Raw genomic sequence first — 22,978 nt, forward strand, 5'->3', positions numbered from 1 at the left:
CTGAGGGGAGCCCGATTTGATCCGGGCCAGGAGGGGAAGCAAAGTGTCTCGGGTGAGGGGGGGAAACTGAGTAAAGGAAGGGGCGGGGGGAGAGGGGGGAGCAGCAGGTAATGCCAAGGATGGTGGGGGGATGTTGGCCTTGATGAAGGCAATCTTCTCGAAGAAGAAGGAATTGAGGGAATTGCAAAGTGTTTGGGATGGGGGGATTTTGGGGGTCGCCCTGTCGGAAGCAGCAAGCTCGTGGACAGTGGCGAATATCTCCTTGGGTTGGTTTTCTGCTGCCAAGATTCTGCCAGAAAAGTACTCCGCTTTGGCTTTTAATATATCGCATTTGTAATCCTTCAATGACAAGCAGTAGCTGGCCTTGAGAAGAGGGCAGTAGGTACGGCGCCAGGCGCGTTCGGCTCTACGAGCCGCAAGCTTTTTGTCCCTTAAGGCGGGAGTGAACCATCTGTTGGCCGCATGGGCACGTTTAATGGTCACTCTCTTAAGGGGGACGATGGGATTGCACGCCTTTAGCAGCCAGTTGTTGATGGCTGAGAGTTGGGTGGAAAGGGGTAAGTCACTAAGCTCCGGACTGGATGCTGCAAGGGAGGAGCAGACCGCAGGAGGGATCGCCTTATCCCACTTTCTGGCCCAGATGTTTTTAGGCAGGGGGGGTTTAGGCGGCCGTCCGAGGTCGGCTGTGAAGGAAATGAGGGAGTGGTCTGACCAGGAACAAGGGGAAATGATTGGAGTGTTGATAGGGATGTTGAGGGACCAAATTTGATCGAGTTGATGGCCTTTAATGTGGGTGGCCATGCTGAGCTGAGGAAGGAAATTTAGGCTAGTGAGCAGAGCCGTAAACTCCTTAGATCTTATGTCTTCAGCTTGGTCATTCGGCCAATAGTTCAGGTCTCCAAGTAGTAAAATTGCAGAGTTATTCACCACAAGTGTGGCCAGAAGGTCCTCGATAGCGGTTAGAAAGTCAGGGGTAGGCTGGGGCGGGCGGTAAATGAGTACACAGGTTAATGGGACCCCAAAAGAAGTGGAGCGGACTACAAGGCAGTCCACAGCAGGGATCGCAGGAGACGGTAGGGTTTGGAAAAGAAAGTCCGCGCGAGTGATCAGGGCAACACCCCCCCAGTCTTCCCCCCAGAACGATCCTTCCTAATGGCCGAGTAGGTGGAGGGCAGTATGGACAGCAGGCTGGGTAGCGAGTCGTCCCTGAACCATGTTTCAGTGAGGAATAGCAGGTCAGGCTGACGTGAGTCAAGCAGGTGGAATAGCTCGAATTGGTGCCCAACCGCGGACCTGGTGTTAAGGAGGATCGCAGAGGTGGGGGGCTTAGGGTTATCAGGGGTGCGAAGGGAAGTATAATCGGGCCTGGATGGTGGCCTGGTGGGGGGAGGGGAGACGTAGGACGACTGTTGGGATGACACACTGGGACACACTGGGAAATACGTGGTTAGAACTAGGGGCACTATGACATAATGCTAGTGTCGGACCCTACATATATATGTAACTAATAGTATATTCAATGAACTGATTTCCTCTGATCTCCTTTTTATAATGCTTTTTATACATGTTTTTAGCACTTTTTATGTTTAACTGTATTACTTATGTGGTATGAATTTTATATGTGCTTTTATGGTCTTTTAATAATACCGAATAAAGCTATCTTGACTTGACTTGACTTGAAGTCTGCAGGACGGACTGAGCAGGAGAAGCAGTGAGAACAGTTCCAGATCCGCCACTTCTGTTCTCTTTCTTATTTTATCCATTCCCCTTCCCCCGGGAGGGTCGCTTAGGGTCAAGTTATATAACGGACTCTGAGGAATCCTTTAGAGGGAGTTGGGAAATATTCAACTTCTGTTCCTGCGCAAGATTTGGTGGTAAGAGTTCACTTCAGAATCTGACAGGTACGGAGAATTCCTGTGTCCTGTAAGGGACTGCCAGGAGAGTGCGCCAAGGTCTCTTGAGTGAGCTGTCCATCATAGTTGGGAAAGGGCGGGAATACGTTTGATACCACTAGTGTGTGGTGCGGGGCCAAACGGGCGGGGCTTCTATGCGTGTCAACATGCCTCTTGTGTATAAAGGGTCAGAGAGCGAGCAGGGCAGCAGGTGAGAAGAAAGCATCCTCCTGGTCACAGGAACTACACGGGTATTGCGCTTGAGAAACTCATGGATTCAAAGACCTCCCTCGAGTATTACAGCTAATTTTCGACTGCAGATATGGGGTTAAAGCACACTTGCCCAGTCTCGACCGTGCTCACTAATGTTTTGGGCTGATTAAAATTTTACTGAATTTGAGCTTCAACTCCGGCACCTGCTTTATTTATATCTGTAAGTGCTTCCTGTTGAGGTTTAATTTTTGTGACAGGAGCCTCGTGCCAGAATGAATCCTGCCTGCATAGTTATCTACGAAGATGCCACCGTTTTGTGCAATACCTCTACTCAACTGGAGTACTTTCTACTGGCAAATCCAGAAAGTGCTACCTCGTTGGGTAAATGTATAGTGCTCTTCCTACACTGCAGCTGCGTAAAGGGCCAGATGATTGATTTGTCTCCACTGACCATGTGTGCCTGTAACTTTGCCACCCCGCCAATAGGCGCCGAGGTCTCTTGAGTGAGCTGTCCATCATAGTTGGGAAAGGGCGGTAATACGTTTGATAACGCTAGTGTGTGGTGCGTGGCCAAACGGGCGAGGCTTTTATGCGTGTCAACATGCCTCTTGTGTATAAAGGGTCAGAGAGTGAGTAGGGCAGCAGGTGAGGAGAAAGCAGCCTCCTGGTCACAGGAACTACACAGGGATTACGCTCAAGAAACTCAGGGATTCAAAGACCTCTCTCGAGTATTACAGCTAATTTTCAACGGCAGATATGGGGTTAAAGCCTACATGCCCAGCCTCGACCGTGCTCAATAATTTTGGGCTCATTAAAACGTTACTGAATTTGAGATTCAACTCAGGCACCTGCTTTATTTATATCTGTAAGTGCTTCCTGTTGAGTTTGAATTTTTGGCCCACAGGAAGCACTTACAGTGTTGCAACTTGCCAGTAAGCAACCTCAACTCTGGCAACTTGCCGGCGCAATTTTAAAATGGTTACAAAGTTAGCTTCAACTCGAGCACCTGCCTTAACTGTAAGTGCTTCCTGTGGGCCCAAAAAAAATCTGCCCGCGAGCGGATTTTGTGGATTTTTCGCTAATTTTTCACGGCAGATATGGGGTAAAGCACACTTGCCCAGCCTCGACCGTGCTCACTAATGTTTTGGGCTGATTAAAACGTTACTGAATTTGAGCTTCAACTCGGGCACCTGCCTTATTTATATCTGTAAGTGCTTCCTGTTGAGGTTTAATTTTTGTGACAGGAGCCTCGTGCGAGAATGAATCCTGCCCTGCATAGTTATCCACGAAGATGCCACCGTTTTGTGCAATACCTCTACTCAACTGGAGTACTTTCTACTGGCTAATCCAGTAAGTGCTACCTCGTTGGGTAAATGTATAGTGCTTTTCCTACACTGCAGCTACGTAAAGGGCCAGATGATTGATTTGTCTCCACTGACCATGTGTGCCTGTAACTTTGCCACCATGCCAAAAGGCGCCGAGGTCTCTTGAGTGAGCTGTCCATCATAGTTGGGAAAGGGCGGGAATACGTTTGATACTGCTAGTGTGTGGTGTGGGGCCAATCGGGCGGGGCTTCTATGCGTGTCAACATGCCTCTTGTGTATAAAGGGTCAGAGAGCGAGCAGGGCAGCAGGTGAGAAGAAAGCATCCTCCTGGTCACAGGAACTACACAGGGATTGCGCTTGAGAAACTCATGGATTCAAAGACCTCCCTCGAGTATTACAGCTAATTTTCGACTGCAGATACGGGGTTAAAGCACACTTGCCCAGTCTCGACCGTGCTCACTAATGTTTTGGGCTGATTAAAATTTTACTGAATTTGAGCTTCAACTCGGGCACCTGCTTTAATTATATCTGTAAGTGCTTCCTGTTGAGGTTTAATTTTTGTGACAGGAGCCTCGTGCCAGAATGAATCCTGCCTGCATAGTTATCTACGAAGATGCCACCGTTTTGTGCAATACCTCTACTCAACTGGAGTACTTTCTACTGGCTAATCCAGAAAGTGCTACCTTGTTGGGTAAATGTATAGTGCTTTTCCTACACTGCAGCTGCGTAAAGGGCCTGATGATTGATTTGTCTCCACTGACCATGTGTGCCTGTAACTTTGCCACCGCGCCAATAGGCGCCGAGGTCTCTTGAGTGAGCTGTCCATCATAGTTGGAAAAGGGCGGGAATACGTTTGATACCGCTGGTGTGTGGTGCGTGGCCAAACGGGCGAGGCTTTTATGCGTGTCAACATGCCTCTTGTGTATAAAGGGTCAGAGAGTGAGTAGGGCAGCAGGTGAGGAGAAAGCAGCCTCCTGGTCACAGGAACTACACAGGGATTACGCTCATGAAACTCAGGGATTCAAAGACCTCCCTCGAGTATTACAGCTAATTTTCAACTGCAGATATGGGGTTAAAGCCAACATGCCCAGCCTCGACCGTGCTCACTAATTTTGGGCTCATTAAAACGTTACTGAATTTGAGCTTCAACTCAGGCACCTGCTTTATTTATATCTGTAAGTGCTTCATGTTGAGGTTTAATTTTTGGCCCACTGGATGCACTTACAGAGTTAAGGCAGGTGCCCGAGTTGAAGCTAACTTTGTAACCGTTTGAGAATGGCGCCGGCAAGCTGCCAGAGTTGAAGTTGCAACTTGCTAGTAAGCAACTTCAACTCTGGCAGCTTGCAATTCTAAAATGGTTACAAAGTTAGCTTCAACTCGAGCACCTGCCTTAACTGTAAGTGCTTCCTGTGGGCCCCCAAAAAATCTGCCCGCGAGCGTATTTGTGGATTTTTTGGCAATTTTGCGAGATTTGCGGATCGCGAAATTGCCGAAAATCCGCAAATTCCATGAGCAGAATGGATTTTTGGCCCACAGTTAGTTAACACGGGGATATGCGATCCCCAAACCGGGAGCTCTATGAAAGAGCACCTACTCTGCGGCCATCTTGAACGTTAGTGTTGCAATTAGTGATGATTTTAGCTCCACCCTGTGTTGTTTATAGGTGAATTGCTTAGTTTGTACAGTAAGTTCACAGGCCTTACATCCTCCGCATCTTTTTTGTCTGGTGTGCGTACCGCTTTGCCCTTCAACACTGATGGTTCCCTGAGTGGACCAAGGTAGCGTGGTTTTACCGGTCTTGAGAGTCTTATGCCCCATGTCTCGAATATTTTCCTTGAGGACATTATTAGCTGCGTAATCTCCTTTGTTCACCGTATTGTAAGTGTTTGTTCCAGTGTGTTGTTGTTTTCTTGCTTACAGAATTCCACTGAAGGTAAATCCGCTGAGGTTAGGTTTTGTATCCCTTGGATGCTGGCAAAGAGTTTAAGTATATTGCCATTGTTTAGAATGTCATGCATCCCCTGTGTTTCATATTCTGGAGTAAATAACAGTTATTTGAGATGTTGTTCGTCCTTCCTAGTCCAGCTTCCGGCGCTTGTTTCTTGTTCAGTCCTACAGTCGGTGCTAACTTTGTGATGTGACCCGGCGTGGTAGATGTTTGTGTTGCGCGCTTTCCACTTGTAAGTTTGGTGCTTGATTCGGCATGTTAAGATGACAGTGGCCATTTGGGTTGATACTTCTCTTTCCCAGTTTCCCCGTTGGTGTTGCATTCAAACAGGGATTCCCTCGTATGGACTGCCTCTGACCCTCCACTGTGGACAGCTTCCCCCTTGTTGTTTATATTTACTCTTCGGCCTCCACAATGTAATTGAATTTTTATTTCAGCGGTAGGGGGTGGGCTCTTGTCAGTCCCAGCTGGGAGTTTCCAGATGTCATTATCTTTTGGAGTTTTTGTGATGTTAGTTGCTTCCTCTTGGTAATTACCTGTGTTTTCAAACTGGATTCGGTTGTTATTCCTTCGTACCGTACTTTGTGTCTTGCTTTGTTGTGAGTTTGATGTTTCTTTGCCATGTGTGGTACATGTTGTCCCTTTGGTCTGCTTTCCCAGTTTGGCATTGGGTTTGGGTCCATACAGGGTAGATTTTATATTTTGCCCTTCCTTTTTGTGTGGTAGGCTTATCTCAGGAATGTGTGGACGACCTGTGTGTTCGCTTTTTTGGAGGGTGCCCGTGTTTCCTTTGTGGGCGTTTTTTTTTCGCGACGCCCTCTGTGCGAGTTTTGCTTTGTTGATTGGATGTATGGTCTCTCTGTATAGCAAAGCCCGTGCTCGTCTTAGGGCTTGCTGCTCTATCCCTTCTGACTCCTATAGACACCGCTGCATTGTTCGAAAAGTGGTCACTTTCTTCCTTTAGGAATAAATCATCCCTTCCTTTTTTTGCTAGAGGCTGCTTTTTTGGTGACTCGATCAATAGGTCCATTGGGTCCTCAGATGATCTGGTGGTGTTTAGTGTGTGACCCTTTTATTTAGATGTGAATATGGGGAACATTTTCACCCCTTGCTCCGTGTTCTCTGCAGTTTGTTTATTCCTCGCTTTCCTTTCACATTTTTTGTGTATGTCTAGTTAATGTAGTTTGATTATTTGGGACAGGTATGTTTGACGTGGGACCTGCTCTTTCCAGGTTCTTCACTTTTTGTTTTTCTTTATCTGACTTTTTGAGTGGAATACATTGTGTATTATTGTCAACTGTTATGTGCTTGGGGCATAGCAGGCTTGATTCTCTGAATGCCAGTATTTGTTGTATAAGGTTAAGAAGGAGGCTCAGTGTGGCTATAATTGGGCCACAGGAGCAGGGACTTTGTTCCAGTGTGTATTTTGATTGGGCTGTTATTATCAGTTTATTCAGTTTGTCCAGTTTAATGTCTATCCCCGCAATGTAGTGAACTATGGTATTCATTAAGTCTATTTGGACGTCCAGTTTATCTGATTGCCAATTTAGTGCCTTTGCTGATGACTGAAGGGTTTCTATTACTGATGAAAGAAGCTCCGGTTGGGTTATGCTGGCACTATGTCCAAACTTTTGATAAGATAAATGATCAACACCTGGTTTGTGGTCTTGGTGTGGCATGCTGTTGCTGGAATTCGGAGTTGATGTCGTTCCTGTTCCGTTTTTTTCTGGTGTTTTTTCCTGGCTCTTCGCCTGGATGGACTGCTCCTCTTCATTGAAATTGAGCGTTTTTTTGGCCGCTGCTTTTTTTGATTTGAGTTTCATTTTGCTTGTGTCTTGTGACGGCTCCTTATTTACTATAGGGCTTGATGTGGAGCTTAGGAACTTCAGCCATGAAGTTTCAGAGTCATTCATATTGTTTGGTTCCATTGTACTTGTCATTTGTGACTTGAGTATCTGGGTTTCAATTCTCCTTGCCTGTTTGGCAGACGGTTTGTGTCTTATTTACTTTGTTATGGCGCTAGATGATGTGAATTTTGTAAATTTTGTGAAGAATGTTAGTGCAGTTGTAGGTGTTGCATTAGATTCTGGCCTTGTTATGCTTTCTCCGTGCATCTCTCCTTCCTTCCAACAATTGCTAACTGTGACAGGAGGAGTTCTTGCTGTTGCTTAAAGTTCACTCCGGCCAAATGGTGAAATTTATCCTATCTCTAATAAAAGAGAGGGACCCCAGAAACCAAAGGGGTAGGGTACCATAAGACAAGGTCAAAAAATATAATTCCCCCTTGGGTAATATTCAACCTACGCAATCATACAGCTCATCGACATAAAGCATCAACATTAAATACATCACAGATATTGACAACAGGGGAATGCAGAAAGACTAAATGTATAAAAATACACAATTTATTAAAATCAATTAAAACAGCTGAGACTAATACTCAGGAAGCCTAACACAAATATCTATAGATGTACATAAAAATCATATAACAATACTCAAAAAGAATTAAAAACAAGTAGCGCAAATCAAGGGACAGAACATAAAGAAAATTTGATTCCTATTACTAAAGGGAGAAGATACAAAGGTAGATCAGAGATCAAAAACTAATCATTATTCTCATTATTTAGTCAGTTTATTTGTCTCCCAGAACTCAAAGTAGTTCTCTATTTTATAGTGCATCGACGCGTTTTTGTGGGTAGTCAATAAATAGCCATCACCTTCAGGATAATATAATACACCATCCCTTTTAAATAAACCAAGCCTTGAGGCTTTATGCTTCATTATCCTACAGTAAAGTACACTGCCCTTATCTTGTGGGAGCCATCCTGTTTAAGGGTATTTATACGCTACTTCAGCGGTATTTGCAAGAACAGCTTCCTATATAGAAAATTATCTTACTAATAGGTTCAGCCAGAGAAAATCAAGCTAACACCACACAGGCATAGAGGGTCTTGATTGATAGCAAAGTAATCTGACTAACGAATCCAATGCCAAACACGTTCTGGTGGGTGATAATTCACTTTTAATAGCGTGTCATCAAGCCGTTTGTATAAGACAGCATAAAACCAACTCTATTGTTGCCCGAATTATTGCCAAAGAACCTTTTTCCTAGCACGGAGGCGTATGCCCCGGTTTTATTTCTACGTATCCCGAGAGTCGCTATTTCCAGCAGGGAACGGCTGCAGTGAGTGTCCTGATTATATCGGCAGTGCAGGCGATAATTCGGGCAACAATAGAGTTGGTTTTATGCTGTCTTATACAAACGGCTTGATGACACGCTATTAAAAGTGAATTATCACCCATCAGAACGTGTTTGGCATTGGATTCGTTAGTCAGACTACTTTGCTATCAATCAAGACCCTCTATGCCTGTGTGGTGTTAGCTTGATTTTCTCTGGCTGAACCTATTAGTAAGATAATTTTCTATATAAGAAGCTGTTCTTGGAAATACCGCTGAAGTAGCGTATAAATACCCTTAAACAGGATGTCTCCCACAAGATAAGGGCAGTGTACTTTACTGTAGGATAACGAAGCATAAAGCCTCAAGGCTTGGTTTATTTAAAAGGGATGGTGTATTACATTATCCTGAAGAAGGTGATGGCTATATATTGACTGCCCACCGAAACGCGTCGATGCACTATAAAAGGGAGAACTACTTTGAGTTCTGGGAGACAAATAAACTGACTAAATAATGAGAATAATGATTAGTTTTTGATCTCTGATCTACCTTTGTATCTTCTCCCTTTAGTAATAGGAATCAACTTTTCTTTATGTTCTGTCCCTTGATTTGCGCTACTTGTTTTTAATTCTTTTTGAGTATTGTTATATGATTTTTATGTACATGTATAGATATTTGTGTTAGGCTTACTGAGTATTAGTCTCAGCTGTTTTAATTGATTTTAATAAATTGTGTATTTTGATACATTTAGTCTTTCTGCATTCCCCTGTTGTCACTATCTGTGATGTATTTAATGTTGATGCTTTATGTTGATGAGCTGTATGATTGCCTAGGTTGAATATTACCCAAGGGGGAATTATATTTTTTGAAATTTCTCTTATACCCGGCTTTTCTGAGGAAGTAACTCTCCGCTGGTTGCTCTCACCAGTTTCCTTATGTTGTTGATTGATTGCTTTTCTGTCATCATGATGTGGGCTTTGGCCGCTTAAGGTGATTTAGTCCTCAAAGGGGGCTGTTGGAACCTGGGATGACTGGGGAGTTAAAGCACTTAGAGGGGTTGCTGGACCTTTGTTGTAGACTGCCTTCTCGGGAGTTAAGGGAGCAGGCAGGCCTGGCAAAATTCATGGAGTCATGAGGAGGGTGACCCCTGGGTTTTCAGGAAGAAAAAAGCCTTGTTTATTCCTGCTTTCTCTCTCACTTCCTGCTTTTTGTTCTTGTTCATGGTTGCAATTGGGGAGATTAGTGGACTTTGTGCAACTATTGATGTTCCTTTTTTTGTCCGCATTGAGTTGTTAAATACAATTCTATTTTGTCTTGCGTTCCCCTGATCGATAATAGGGGTTTTCTTCGCCTTTCAGGATTTTTGAGGCTGCTTCAGCGTCTGCCTGATCTCATCCTCCGTTGGCAAGTGGATAAGTTTTAGCTTTTAGCTTTCGACTTTGAAGGTTGTTTTTTTTTGTTTTAGTTTCCTTAATCAAGATTCCAGTACGGCCCTGCACGCCGAGTTCCGAGCTCTGCTCTAGTTTGCTCCGCCCCGCGGTCGCTTGCCCAGCAGGCTTGCGGGGGGGAGCGAAGAGGGAAATACGAGCTGTGAGCAAGGTCCTCAGCTCAGCAGCAACAGCGTTCCTCTCAGAGCGGCGGTGGTTGCGTATCTCGGCGGTAGAGGCGGCGTGCCTCAGCAGCGATACCTCTCCCACTGACGGCTATTCACGAGAACTGGACTGGATCAACACGGTGCCCCCGAAGTGCTCCCACCAGCCCACCAGTCCCAAAGCCCTGACAAAGAGACCCTTCTTATGTCAAACTTGGCAACTGGGAGAGCAAGTCAACTCAAGGCTCCTTAAACACTCACTGGGGCTCTGGTCGGGCTTGAATGGGCTTGGTCAATCTTTTAGCAATCCTTTGGTAGTCGCATTCACTGGGGAGAGCAATGGGGGGAGCAGGTTGCTACACCAACCTGCCAGGGATGGGAGACCACAGCCGCCCACTGCAAACCACCGTAGTCCACCACCGAAACCTGCAGACTGCTTTCAAATTCAGCCCACTCCGGCAAACAGTGTACTCTCCTACTCCTCCTCCGCTGTATTTGCTGGACTCTTCTCTCTGCCACACACTGTTGCCTGCTGCACACTGTTGCTCGGGCTCACAGCACTCAGCCCGCAGCCCTCAGCTCCTCCTTCCCAGATGGTTCCGCTGCATTTCAGCAGCAGCATGGTGAGAGCGGCTGATCGGAGCACTCCGGGGGAGCCAAAACTTGGTTGCACCCAGCCGCGCTTAGCCGCCGGCCGCCAGCGACTCATTGGCCACCTGCCCAGCTCTCTAAGAAAGGCAAGACCAACAGGAGCTGGAGGCCAGGAGCCGCAAGACTCTGTGCAGCGGGCAAAGATCAATGGGAGTGGGAGCTGGGGTACCGCGAGGCAGCAATTTGAGGTCCTCCCCGCTTCCCCGCTCACTTGCTGAAAGTCGGCGGTCTGCGCGAAAACGCGGACCGGCGTGGCGTGACAGAAGGCAAGCCGAAATCTGTCTAGTACGAGATATGAATGGATTGGGGCGTCCGCGTGCGTCATCTTAGAGAGGGATTTTTTTTAACTAGAATACCAGTGTATAAAGGGGAGGGGGCCGTGGCAGATGTCAGTTACAATAATGTATCTTTTTAATACCAGGAGATGGCAGTAGAAGGGTTTCACGCCCATGGCTAATGGGATTTTGCAAGCTCATAGAAAGTTTTCAGGGTTTGCCAAGAACGTGACGTTAGGTCAATAATTGATACTGTCATGTACATTCATACGCTACATACTGTAGACATAAGAAAGCACATCCTGCTCATGAGATGAGTATTAAACTTGTTGTGGGCCTCCTTTCAAATGTCTTTTTCAGACTGTTCTCCAAACACAGCTTTAAGAAGTGATGTCCCTCACAGCAGCTAAATGATGGCTAAAGGTTGGAGTGGGAAATCAGTGTGGTGTGAAAACACAGTGGGAGTACTTCGGATGGTGCAGTGCATGGTTCCCTGGCTACCAAAATCTGTCCTGTATTTTTAATGTTTGCATTTGTTACTCATATATTTTCTAACATTGCTACAATCTTGAGGTTACTGCTTCCTTTGAGAAAAGCCTAAAGCTCTCTATATTTCCCTATATATGTGTCCAAACATTACATTTGACTTCCAACCGTTCAGCTGATCAAGTGACCTGGCTGGAGTGGTAGCCTAGCAGTAGCCTAGCTGTTGAAAGACTGTTTGCCTGATTCTGGTGCCTATCACAAATATCTAATATAGCACAATCTTCACATGTAAAGAATGGTGTTTCTTTCTACAGTCTTACATCCTCAAGCTGCACGCTATCTCAAAAAATATCATCTATATTCCTAGAAGATGGCAAGAAAAACTGACCTTTAATTTAAACTTCTGATTGTCGCCTCTCTTTTTTCTCTCCAATGGCACTCTCCTTCCCTTCTATCCTCTGCATGCCTCCTCTCTCTGAGAAAATCCATCTCTGTCACATACATGTTCCCACAATCGCTCTTCAAACTGTCCACAGCCCATTTACAACATCACAACCTCTCCTCTCTGAAAGGCATTCCCCTGCAACCTAATAGTACATGATCTCCTCTAGCTCCTCTATTAATCCCATCTGCCACCTGCATAAGCTGTCATACTTCCCACTAATGATCACAACTAAATCCTATTAATTTAATCCATCACAACGACACTGCAGCAAATGGATGAAATGGTTTGTTTGAGCACAAGACTAATCCCAACAACCAACAATTATCAATTACAGTGGACAACTGGAAAGGAGATGGTGCACTAGAAAGGACAAGACTGACAAGACCACCTTGGAGACAGTCCTCAACATCTATCACAGACAGTTGAGAGAATTGAAGAAAAAGGCTTTATCCTCATCCTATATCAAATGAAGCTCCAATAACAGCAAAGAACTCTGCAACATCATCAAAACATTCTCCAACCACTCAGCGGCAACAACAACATTACCCCCTCACAGGAACTCTGTAAAATCCTTGCAAACTTCTTCCATGAAAAGATCACCAACATCACCAGAAACTTCAAACCACAGCCCACAGCCACAAACTTCTTCAAACAACACCATGACCCCCCTACCACTACAGATTTCAGACTTGCCAAATGGAACCAACTCGTCCCACAGGACACCGCCTCCATCATGAACTCTGTCCACTCAGAGGCCCAAACCGACCCATGTCCTCACCACATCTTGTTGTGTAGTCCCTATAAACCTATATAGGATCTGCACGTTTGGACAGGATAGACTGTGGTATTGGTGTCCAGACTGATTCCAGACACCCCACCGGGTATGTTCACCTGTATACCAGCTAGCTCAAAGTGCCACTGTAAACTAATCTTAACAAGGAGAGAATAGTTCTTGTCAATTATCGAACATGACAACCTGGTCCTATCAGGGATCCTGGAAACAGTACAGTACTTTTTGCTCAGTCCCTCATGCTCACTTTGTCTCAATGAGATACACAGAATATACAGTGGGGACGTTTTCAATCAGCATTTATTGAACCAGCATCATTCTAGTGTAAAATAGGTGTGCTGAAACAACCATAAGACAGAAACAGATATAAATGATTATAAGCAGAATAGAGTAAATGGATCGTAGATTCCTACCATAGTGCTAAAACAATGAAGCCAGGCAGGTATAAAAATACATATCAGTAATAATGCGTACTCCTACAATGCAACCCTAACTAGATGTACCTAATTGTACCTTGCATGTATGTTGGTGTAGAGCAAAGAATCCCCCTAGGCTGAAGCCAACCCCATTACTGGAAGTGAGCAACTGTGGGACCCCATCTTGGTCTCAAGAAGTATATCCCGCAAGGGATATCAGACCACTGCAAGCTGCATGCAGGAACCTCAGCATAGCACATCAGTGTGTCAGCATGGAAGTCTTTCTCCTCTGCCTGCCTGGGAAAAGATGTGGTGTATATATACCCAAAAGGTACCCTCAGGGGATTCTACTTTACTGTGTCATAAGGGTTGTGGATAATGGAAAGGATGATCCTTATACATAGTTATTATGCAGAGGATTGTAATCTTGCTGTGATTCTGACAATCTTCATGCATACTTAATGAGGCTAGTTTTCGGGGAAAACCACACGACATCTTATGCAGTGCTTAACTAGGTAAAAGGTCAATACTAAACCTGTTATGTAGTGTAATGGTACAGTAAATGTAGGTGAAAGGTTGGGAGAATTCTCTGGCCTACATTGGGGTACCCTATAAAACATAATACCCACTCCTCATCCAACCAGACGATATACTAAAAAAGAGAATACCCTTCTACACAAGCATGTAAACACTGCTAAAATGGTGTTTAAAAAGCTTAAAAATTCATTACATTTCTAAAAAATAAAGTCTATTAGTCCTTTAAAATATGTTCATATATATTTTCTGAGCCACTGAGTACGTCTGAAAGCCAGGTAGCTCAATAAAGTATAGAAAAAGAAAGAAAAAAGAATGTTGTTTAAAATTCCAATTTTAGTTGTTTTGAAAAAGCCAAATTCTTCCTAGCACACGGAGAGCCAGATATTTATGTGCTATGTGTGGGAGAGGCAACATCTCTGCTGCTTGCCTTCACAGACGACAGTCCCTGTAACACCTCAAATAACAGGCCAATTGAGCAACGATGATCTTCCACAGTTCCCACAGCCGATGCTGGGGCAGTGTTTTAGTATCTCAAGCCTGTGTGCCTGTGGTAGAACCAGTATCCGATACAACAGGAGCTGAAGTGTCCCGCCATATTCCCTGGTGATATATCAACAGTACGTCTATGTTATCTGCATATAATTTGTCTGAAAAGCAGATAACAATGGCACAAAGGGATGCAAAATATACAATGTTGCGCGTTGAAAAGTTAGACAAATTACTTTTTACCATGGCGGAGCCACTCTCCACTGAATGCTTAATTCATGGCCATATAACATTGCCAGTAACAACTTTCGAGTTTCAGTATTGCCTAGAACACCAACAGGAAGCAATGGGTATGGAATTTATCCATGAATATTGGGAATTACTGTATAGATTAAGATCCAGGAACAGGGACACTGAAGTGTTTCTCAGCGCTACAGACTGCGAGAATTCTTTGAGTAGATCTCTCATTTGCCAAGATATTATGCTTCACGGGGCCTGTAATGGTTCAGCAGATAACTTATCCTGTCACCTGAAAGGTTCCCCAGCTGCCATGAGTAAACCAGTATTCAGGCTGCTCCCGAATGGGAGTTACTTAGTGCTGCATGATCAAGGCTGTGTGGGATGCTTCCAGGCATCGCATATCTTGTCACTGTATGTTTGAGGGTAATGTAAAAATTATTTATAAAGCGCGCGGACACCAAACGGTTTCATGGCGCTAAGAAACAGATGTGCAAAAGTAGGAGACGGAGTGCAGGTGTTAATCGTAGGCTTGGCGGAACAAGTGAGTTTTTAACAGTTTTCCTGAAAGATGAGTAACAGGAGATAGACCTGAGTTCGTGTGGAAGAGAATTCCATAGTTTGGGTGCCAGAAATGAAAACCTGAGGCCACCATGTTTTTTACGTTTAAAGGAGGGAACGGAAAGAAGGTTGTGGTGTAAGGAACGGAGGTTACGAGATGGAACGTAATGGTGAATCCTAGATGCGATAAAAGCGGGACCATGGCCAGTTAATGACTTAAAGGTGGTGCAGCCGAGTTTAAAAATACAGCGTTTTGCCACCGGAAGCCAATGGAGCCTCTTCAGCAAAGGGGCGACGTGTTGGTGTTTAGGTTGATGAAAAATAAGTCTCGCCGCTTGATTCTGAACGAGTTGTAGTTGGCGAAGCTGGTAGGCTGGAATGCCAACGCAGAGAACATTGGCGTAGTCAAGGCGGGAAGTAACCAATGCCATAATGACTAATATGAGGGCCTCAGTGGTCAGGAACCTGCAAATTTTTCGGATTCTCCGAAGGTGGAAGAAACATGATGAGGTGACTGCATTAATCTGAGGTTTTAAAGAAAGATCCTTGCTGATGATAACCCCTAGACTCTTCACGGAGTCAGCAGGGGAGGGAGCGGAGCCCCAGGAGGGTGGCCAGAAGTTGGGGTTCCATGGATTAAGAGACCCTCCAGTTAAAACAAGCTCCGTTTTGTCGGGGTTAAGTTTCAATTGGCTTTGACGCATCCATTCGCCAATAAAAGGCATAGTAGACTGAAAGTCGGCGATGGATGTGGGAGAAGAATCAAGATTAAAAACCATTTGAATTCTCCCGGGGACGGCCCAGGAAATGGGATAGAATATGGTCCCAATGGAACGCTTATCGTGGTAATATATGTACTCCCCCACAGGATGTAACCATTGACGTGTCTTCGTCCCCTTGATTGGCATTCCCTTGTCATATATGGTCAATAACTCCGCTTGTTTCCTTGTCCGCCCCTGTCCCCGTCCTATCCGACTGCTTTGTATTCATCTAGCATTTGAGCTCTACCTGCACTGACCCACGGCAATGTATTATTATGTTTCTGCCTTGTGAGATTTGGTTTGTTTCTCTGTATGTCTGTTTCTTTTCAATAAAAATAAATTTAAAAAAAAACAAAAAAAAAAACATTTGAATATCATCAGCGTAATTGAGGATAGTGGCTGAGCTATTACATAGGGATCGAATCAAGGGTTGCATATACAAGTTAAATAAGAGTGGCGATAAGGCAGACCCTTGTGGGACCCCACAGGTTAGTTTCCTAGGAGTGGCTGAGAAGGTGGATAGATGAACAGCCTGGGAGCGGTGAAGTAATAAGGATCTGATCCACTCCAGAGCCACGCCCCGGATGCCGGCGCTGCTGACACGGTCGATCAAAAGATCGTGATCGACCGTGTCAAAAGCAGCCAACAGATCCATAAGCACAAGCGACTGGGTGATATTATTATCGGCTCCCCTCCTGAGCTCATCCATCACAGCCACAATAACAGCCTCAGTGGAATGTGCCGGCCTGAAACCCGCCTGCTGGGGGTCTAAGAATTGGGAAGACTCAATAAATGAACTAAGACAGTTGGTCACATGAGCCTCTAAAATTTTACTAAGGAACGGGAGCAGGGAGATAGGGAGGAAATTGCTCAACACCAGGGGATCGGCATTGTTTTTGTTTATAATGGGTTCCACTGCGGTTCATTTGAAAGTATCAGGGACAATACCTGTAATCAAGGAGTTGTTAAGAAATGAAAGTGGGGGATCGGGACAAGCCCGGAAAGCTTCTTTTAAAATCTGGGGAGGACAGCAATCATTTGGGGAGCCTGAGCTTACTCTGTTCAAAAGGGTAAAAAACTCTGCCTTAGAGATCAGAGGAATATGATCTAAAAGCAATGGATTTTTACAGATGGTTATGGGGACCGAGGATGGAATAGAAGGGAGGATATTGTTTTTAATAGTGATAATTTTATCAATGAAAAAAGTGTTCAATGAGTCGCACAAAGTCTGTGAGGGGACCGGTTTGACCAGCACCCGGTCTGGTTGAGTGAGCTCATTAACGATAGAAAAGACATCTTTGGATTTGGACGAAGAATTAATGATTTTTTGAGAAAAATATGTAGTTTTAGTTTGTAAGATAGAATTTTTATAATGTTTTAACAGGGTGATATAGATAGTTTTTTCCTCAGGGGTATATTGACGCCGCCAGCGGCGCTCAGCCTGCCGAAGGGCCAGTTTTTCCTTCTTCAATTCATCCGAAAACCATCGCTGAGCATCATGAGGGCGCTTGGTTTTAATTTTTTTCAAGGGAGCGACTTTATCGCTGGCTGATTCCAACCAGCTAGCTAAACTTGACGCTTGGTCGGAGATGGAAGCCAGTTCTTTAGGAGCAGAGGAGGTCAGGAGACTATGAAATTCGTTCTGGTCAGCCCGCTTCCAGTTTCGGACTGAAAGGTTATTAACGATCGAAGGAACATAAGGGGTCTGAATAATGATGAAGGTGATAAAGGAATGATCAGACCAGGGATAAGGGGAAATGATGGGGGGGTGATTGCAATGTTAGCAGTCCAAACTTGATCCAGGATATGCCCCTTGATGTGGGTAGCTTTATTAATATGTTGGGAAAAATTCAAGCCAGTCAAAAGATCCGAGAATTCAACTGACAGGTTACTTTCACGTGGATCTAGAGGCCAATAGTTGAAATCGCCAATGACGATGATTCTGGCATGATTGATAACGAGTTGAGAGATCAATTCTCCAAAAAGCTGAGGGAATAGAGGCATATGATCAGGGGGTCGATAGAAAAGGGCACAAATAAAGGAAAACTATGGGGAGGTGAATTTCAAAATAAGACTGTAGACACGAGGGAGGCTGATCCTTTCTAAGATGGTAAATTTATGCTTTTGATGGATGATAGCTGCAACTCCGCCGCCTGTTTTACCCTGGGTTCGATTGGATTGAAGTATATAATACCCAGTAGGTATTGCGGCTAAAATATCGGGTGCAGAATCATTCGTTAACCAAGTTTCTGACAAAAGAAGAATGTCAATAGTATTGGCGTCAAGTAATTGGAAGATCTCCAGTTGATGTTTCACTATCGAGCGTGTGTTTAGATTGGTGATGGCCAATGGGGCTAAGACCAGGGATGTCGGTCTAGAGGGGCAATGGGGAATCTCAGGGAGCATAACAGATGGTAGTCGTGTGTGTTGGCCAGGGCAAGTAGGTCTTGAGACATAGATACCGGAGTTAAGTGCTGCCCGCCTAGCCTGAGAGTTCGTAGATCCCTCATGTTGCAAGTTGTGGAGATCAGACGAGGTATAGGTAATATAATGGGTATTATAACTGGCCCCTGGTCCCGGCCTGGCACGGACGGGCACAGACGGGCTTGCCTTTGGCGCGCCTTCAGCACGCCGCCGGCACGCCCGCTGCGCACGTCCGCTGCGCATCCTTCTACGCTCCATGTTAAATAGCCCGCGAGGGGGGGAGGGAGGAGCGCTAACCCCCGGAAGTGAGGGAGGAGGCCGGAAGTGGTGTTGCTCGTGAAACGACCCCCCGCTCAATCGATACTTTGCCGCGGCGGACCGGGGTCTGGAGCAAACAGGAAACAGTTGCTGGTAAGTTTTTAAAAACAGAATTAACACACAAGTTTTAAAATGTCACTGGTTCCTTTTCAATACAAAAATGATAACAAGAGCACAATGGGCGTCTAGCGGCCACAATCGCCGCGTCCGTTTACAGAGCGCCTACCGGAGCTTCTAAATATAGCCTAGGCTCTAAGTAATCTAGAGCGCTAACCCCCGGAAGTGAGGGAGGAGGCCGGAAGTGGTGTTGCTCGTGAAGCGACCCTCCGCTCAATCGGCACTTTGCCGCGGCGGACCGGGGTCTGGAGCAAACAGGAAACAGTTGCAGGTAAGTTTTTAAAAACAGAATTAACACAAATTTTTTAAAATGTCACTGGTTCCTTTTCAATACAAAAATGATAACAAGAGCGCAATGCGCGTCTAGCGGCCACAATCGCCGCGTCCACTTTCAGAGCGCCTACCGGAGCTTCTAAATATAGCCTAGGCTCTAAGTATTCTAGAGCGCGAACCCCCGGAAGTGAGGGAGGAGGCCGGAAGTGGTGTTGCTCGTGAAGCGACCCTACGCTCAATCGGCACTTTGCCGCGGCAGACCGGGGTCGCGTCTAGCGGGCACAATCGCCGCGTCCATTTTCAGAGCGCCTACCGGAGCTTCTAAATATAGCCTAGGCTCTAAGTATTCTAGAGCGCGAACCCCCGGAAGTGAGGGAGGAGGCCGGAAGTGGTGTTGCTCGTGAAGCGACCCTACGCTCAATCGGCACTTTGCCGCGGCAGACCGGGGTCTGGAGCAAACAGGAAACAGTTGCAGGTAAGTTTTTAAAAACAGAATTAACACACAAGTTTTAAAATGTCACTGGTTCCTTTTCAATACAAAAATGATAACAAGAGCGCAATGCGCATCTAGCGGCCACAATCGCCGCGTCCGTTTGCAGAGCGCCTACCAGAGCTTCTAAACATAGCCTAGGCTCTAAGTAATCTAGAGCGCTAACCCCCGGAAGTGAGGGAGGAGGCCGGAAGTGGTGTTGCTCGTGAAGCGACCCTCCGCTCAATCAGCACTTTGCTGCGGCGGACCGGGGTCTGGAGCAAACAGGAAACAGTTGCAGGTAAGTTTTTAAAAACAGAATTAACACACAAGTTTTAAAATGTCACTGGTTCCTTTTCAATACAAAAATGATAACAAGTGCGCAATTCGCGTCTAGCGGCCACAATCGCCGCGTCCGTTACTTGTTGTATGCAAGTATTGTTTCCAATGACCCACACAGTAAGGGATGTGCGGTTATGGCCTTCATTGAATGTTTCCTTTATACGGTTTGATACTCTGAGCTGAATGAAAGACATAATTTTACAGAAAGATGTGCCCTTCACCTCAGCCCGAGAGTCTTATGATCTCCAGGTTGCAAGGTCCGCCGCTGAGATACAGGCACTGGTATGAACTAATTGCCTTTTCTCTTTCGGAGAAATGGTACAAGGTATCGTTAAAATGTCTGATAAGAATGATATAGTACATCTATTTAAGACCATAGGTTCTCGACTGTTGAGCACCTTTTCAGACAGTCTTTGGAGTGATTCCAGCTTTCATACACTCCGTATTCTGAAGCATTTTTGCAGGGCTTCCGCTAATCCTGCTACTGGTATTAAGATTTCTGATTTAAATTTTTCTGCTACGCAATGGACGTCCCAGTCACCAAGGAAATGGAAAAAATGCTCTTGGATTGACAATACCGTGATAGCATGGTACTCCATCTTGTCACAACTCGTAAGGGGTGATACCTGCTAGGGAACTTCTTGGCATACTATTTAGTGCCCTCTGGACCCCATGAAGGTGATTGACCCAACTACCACCCGAACCTGACACCCTTGCTGTTAAAGATTGCTTTAAGTCCCGGTTTTTCCTCTCCACAACTGAATTAACCTTGCGATGGTACGGAGAGGAGTACCGCAATGCACCACCCAGACTTCCCATGGCCCTAGAGCTAAACACATGGCTACGCTCAGAATGTAATGTGCCTACTGCATATGTCCCAATGAAGCCTCGCAAATCTTTTATAACAGTTTGGGCGGAGCTTCCAGCCCGGAGGCAGAGCTTCTGGCCCTGAGGCAGAGCTTCCAGCCCTGAGGCGGAGCTTCCGGCTCGGAGATGGGGATTCTGGCTGGTGGCGGACCTGTAGCCATGGCCGAAATCTCCACCTCCGGGCCGGAAGCTCCGCCTCCGAGACGGAATTTCCGGCCCGAGTGCGGACGTAATGTTAGTAGTCATAAATCCATTCTGTGACTACCAAAAGTAGTAAGTGCATTCTGTGAAAACCAAAAGTAGTAAGTGCATGCTGTGAATACCAAAAGTAGTAAGTTTAGGATTTTGTCTTAAGTTAGTTCTTTGAATCGGGCCCGATATTCTTGTTCGTGTTCTAGAAATGCTTGCATTTTTAGTGTAGAATCAAATTTAGTCTACATGTATTGCAGTGAGAAAATTAGCCCATTGTATCCATCTCGGATGTAAAACGTTAGCGTTTGGAACGCTTGCCTTTGTAACAGCTCTAAGGCCGGTACTGGAGTAACTACTATTATTTGTTTCCCCTGAGCCAGTGCTCTTTCTCTCACCGCAGCAGTCTGTACTGCTCTCATAATTTTCTCTGTTGAAGCAAAATGCATTTCACCAAATCTGTGCTATTTACACATGTGTGTAGGTGTTTTGAAGCTATCATATCAGCTTGTAAGGAATGAAGTGTATCTGTGTGTTCCTGTGTCCAATGTATAATTGAAAAAATCAGGTCTGATTAAACCATAGAGGAATAAGACAGAAACAGATATACATTATTATAAGCCTTATTAGAGTAAATGGATGGTAGATTCCTAACATAGTGCTAAAACAATGAATACAGGCAGGTATAAAAATACATGACAGTAATAATGCGTACTCCTACGATGCAACCCTAACTCATAGGAGATAATGTGCCTCGGCAGATACAGGCTGAACCTATGAGACTGCAGGCTGATACCAACAACAGTATCAGGGGCATTCTTTTGAACACAATATCAATGGGGAAACATAAATATGAACTGGAAGATATGCTAGAACTTTTCAAACCTGATGTGATCTTTCTAACAGAAACCTCGGCCAACAATGCCTCTGAACCAGATTGGAATGAATGAATGAATGAATGAATGAATGAATGAATGAATGAATGAACTGGGAGCAGAGGCGATGACCTTTAGCATTAAAGGCAATAACTCATTGTTCTTTCCAGGACTCCTTATTTATAGTCCTCCGGGGGCACGACCCCCGTTCAGCCTTGCACTTCAGACTTTTCTTGAGTCTTGCCTTGATACATCGACGTTCATAATCTTAGGGTCCTTCAACTTCCATCTAGAAGCTAATAACGATGCGGAAACAGCAACAATGGTGGACAATCTCGCAGGACATGGGCTGAAACAGATAGTATTGGGGCCAACTCACTTAGCTGGCCACACATTAGATGGCATATTTACGAATAACCAGGATATAGCTCTGACAAGTGTATTACCCATACATTGGTCAGACCATTATGTATTACTTTTTAACATTGCTTATCTTAAAATTACTACAGGACAGAGGAACAGACCGCCTTTGGTCACGCTCTGCCGCTGGAAAGATATCCAACAAAAGGACGGCTCTGGCTCTCCTGTCATCTTACTTGGCATCCAGGGAACAACTGAACCACTGGGAGGGACTGAAGTCTGTAAACCTTTGCCTTCCTTGTGGAGTTCCACAGGGGCCAGCGCTGTCACCAACACTTTTTAACATCTTCGGAACTTCTCTTGCCAGATTAATCAAACAGTATGGCTTTATTCTGGTGTCATATGGGGACGGCACCCAGATAGTGGTGTCAGTCTTGCAGAGGGTGGACATTATAGCTTCCCAGTTCCGTAGCTGTCTTACTGCAGTCATGGCCTGGATGAACGCAAACTTCCTCAAACTCAATACTGATAAGACAGAGGTTATTGAGTTTGGGAAGGGCCCCTCAGTTTGGAATCAACTCTGGTGGCCTATGGAGGCTGGGAGCTGTCCAACTCCAGTGACCAAGGTAAAGAACCTAGGCTTTACATTTGACTGAAATAAAGCTCGGCAAGCAAATCACTCAAGTAACCTCTGCCTGTTTTTCACCTTGAAAGTTCTGCGCAAAATCTTGCCATTCATCCCATTTACACTAAGGAAAACAGTACTTGGAGCCCTTGTACTTTACAGAATCAAGTATGGGAATGCCTTATACCCTGGTATAGACAAAGGACAAATTGCTAAATTACAATCCCTTCAGAACGCAGCTGCCCATGTGCTGCATGCTCTTTCCAAATACCATCCCACGTCCACTAGCATCAGACAGCTCCATTGCCTCACCATCCTGGAAAGAGTG

This window comes from Lissotriton helveticus, chromosome 4_1 (assembly GCF_964261635.1).
Source record: "Lissotriton helveticus chromosome 4_1, aLisHel1.1, whole genome shotgun sequence".
Lineage (NCBI taxonomy): Eukaryota > Metazoa > Chordata > Amphibia > Caudata > Salamandridae > Lissotriton > Lissotriton helveticus.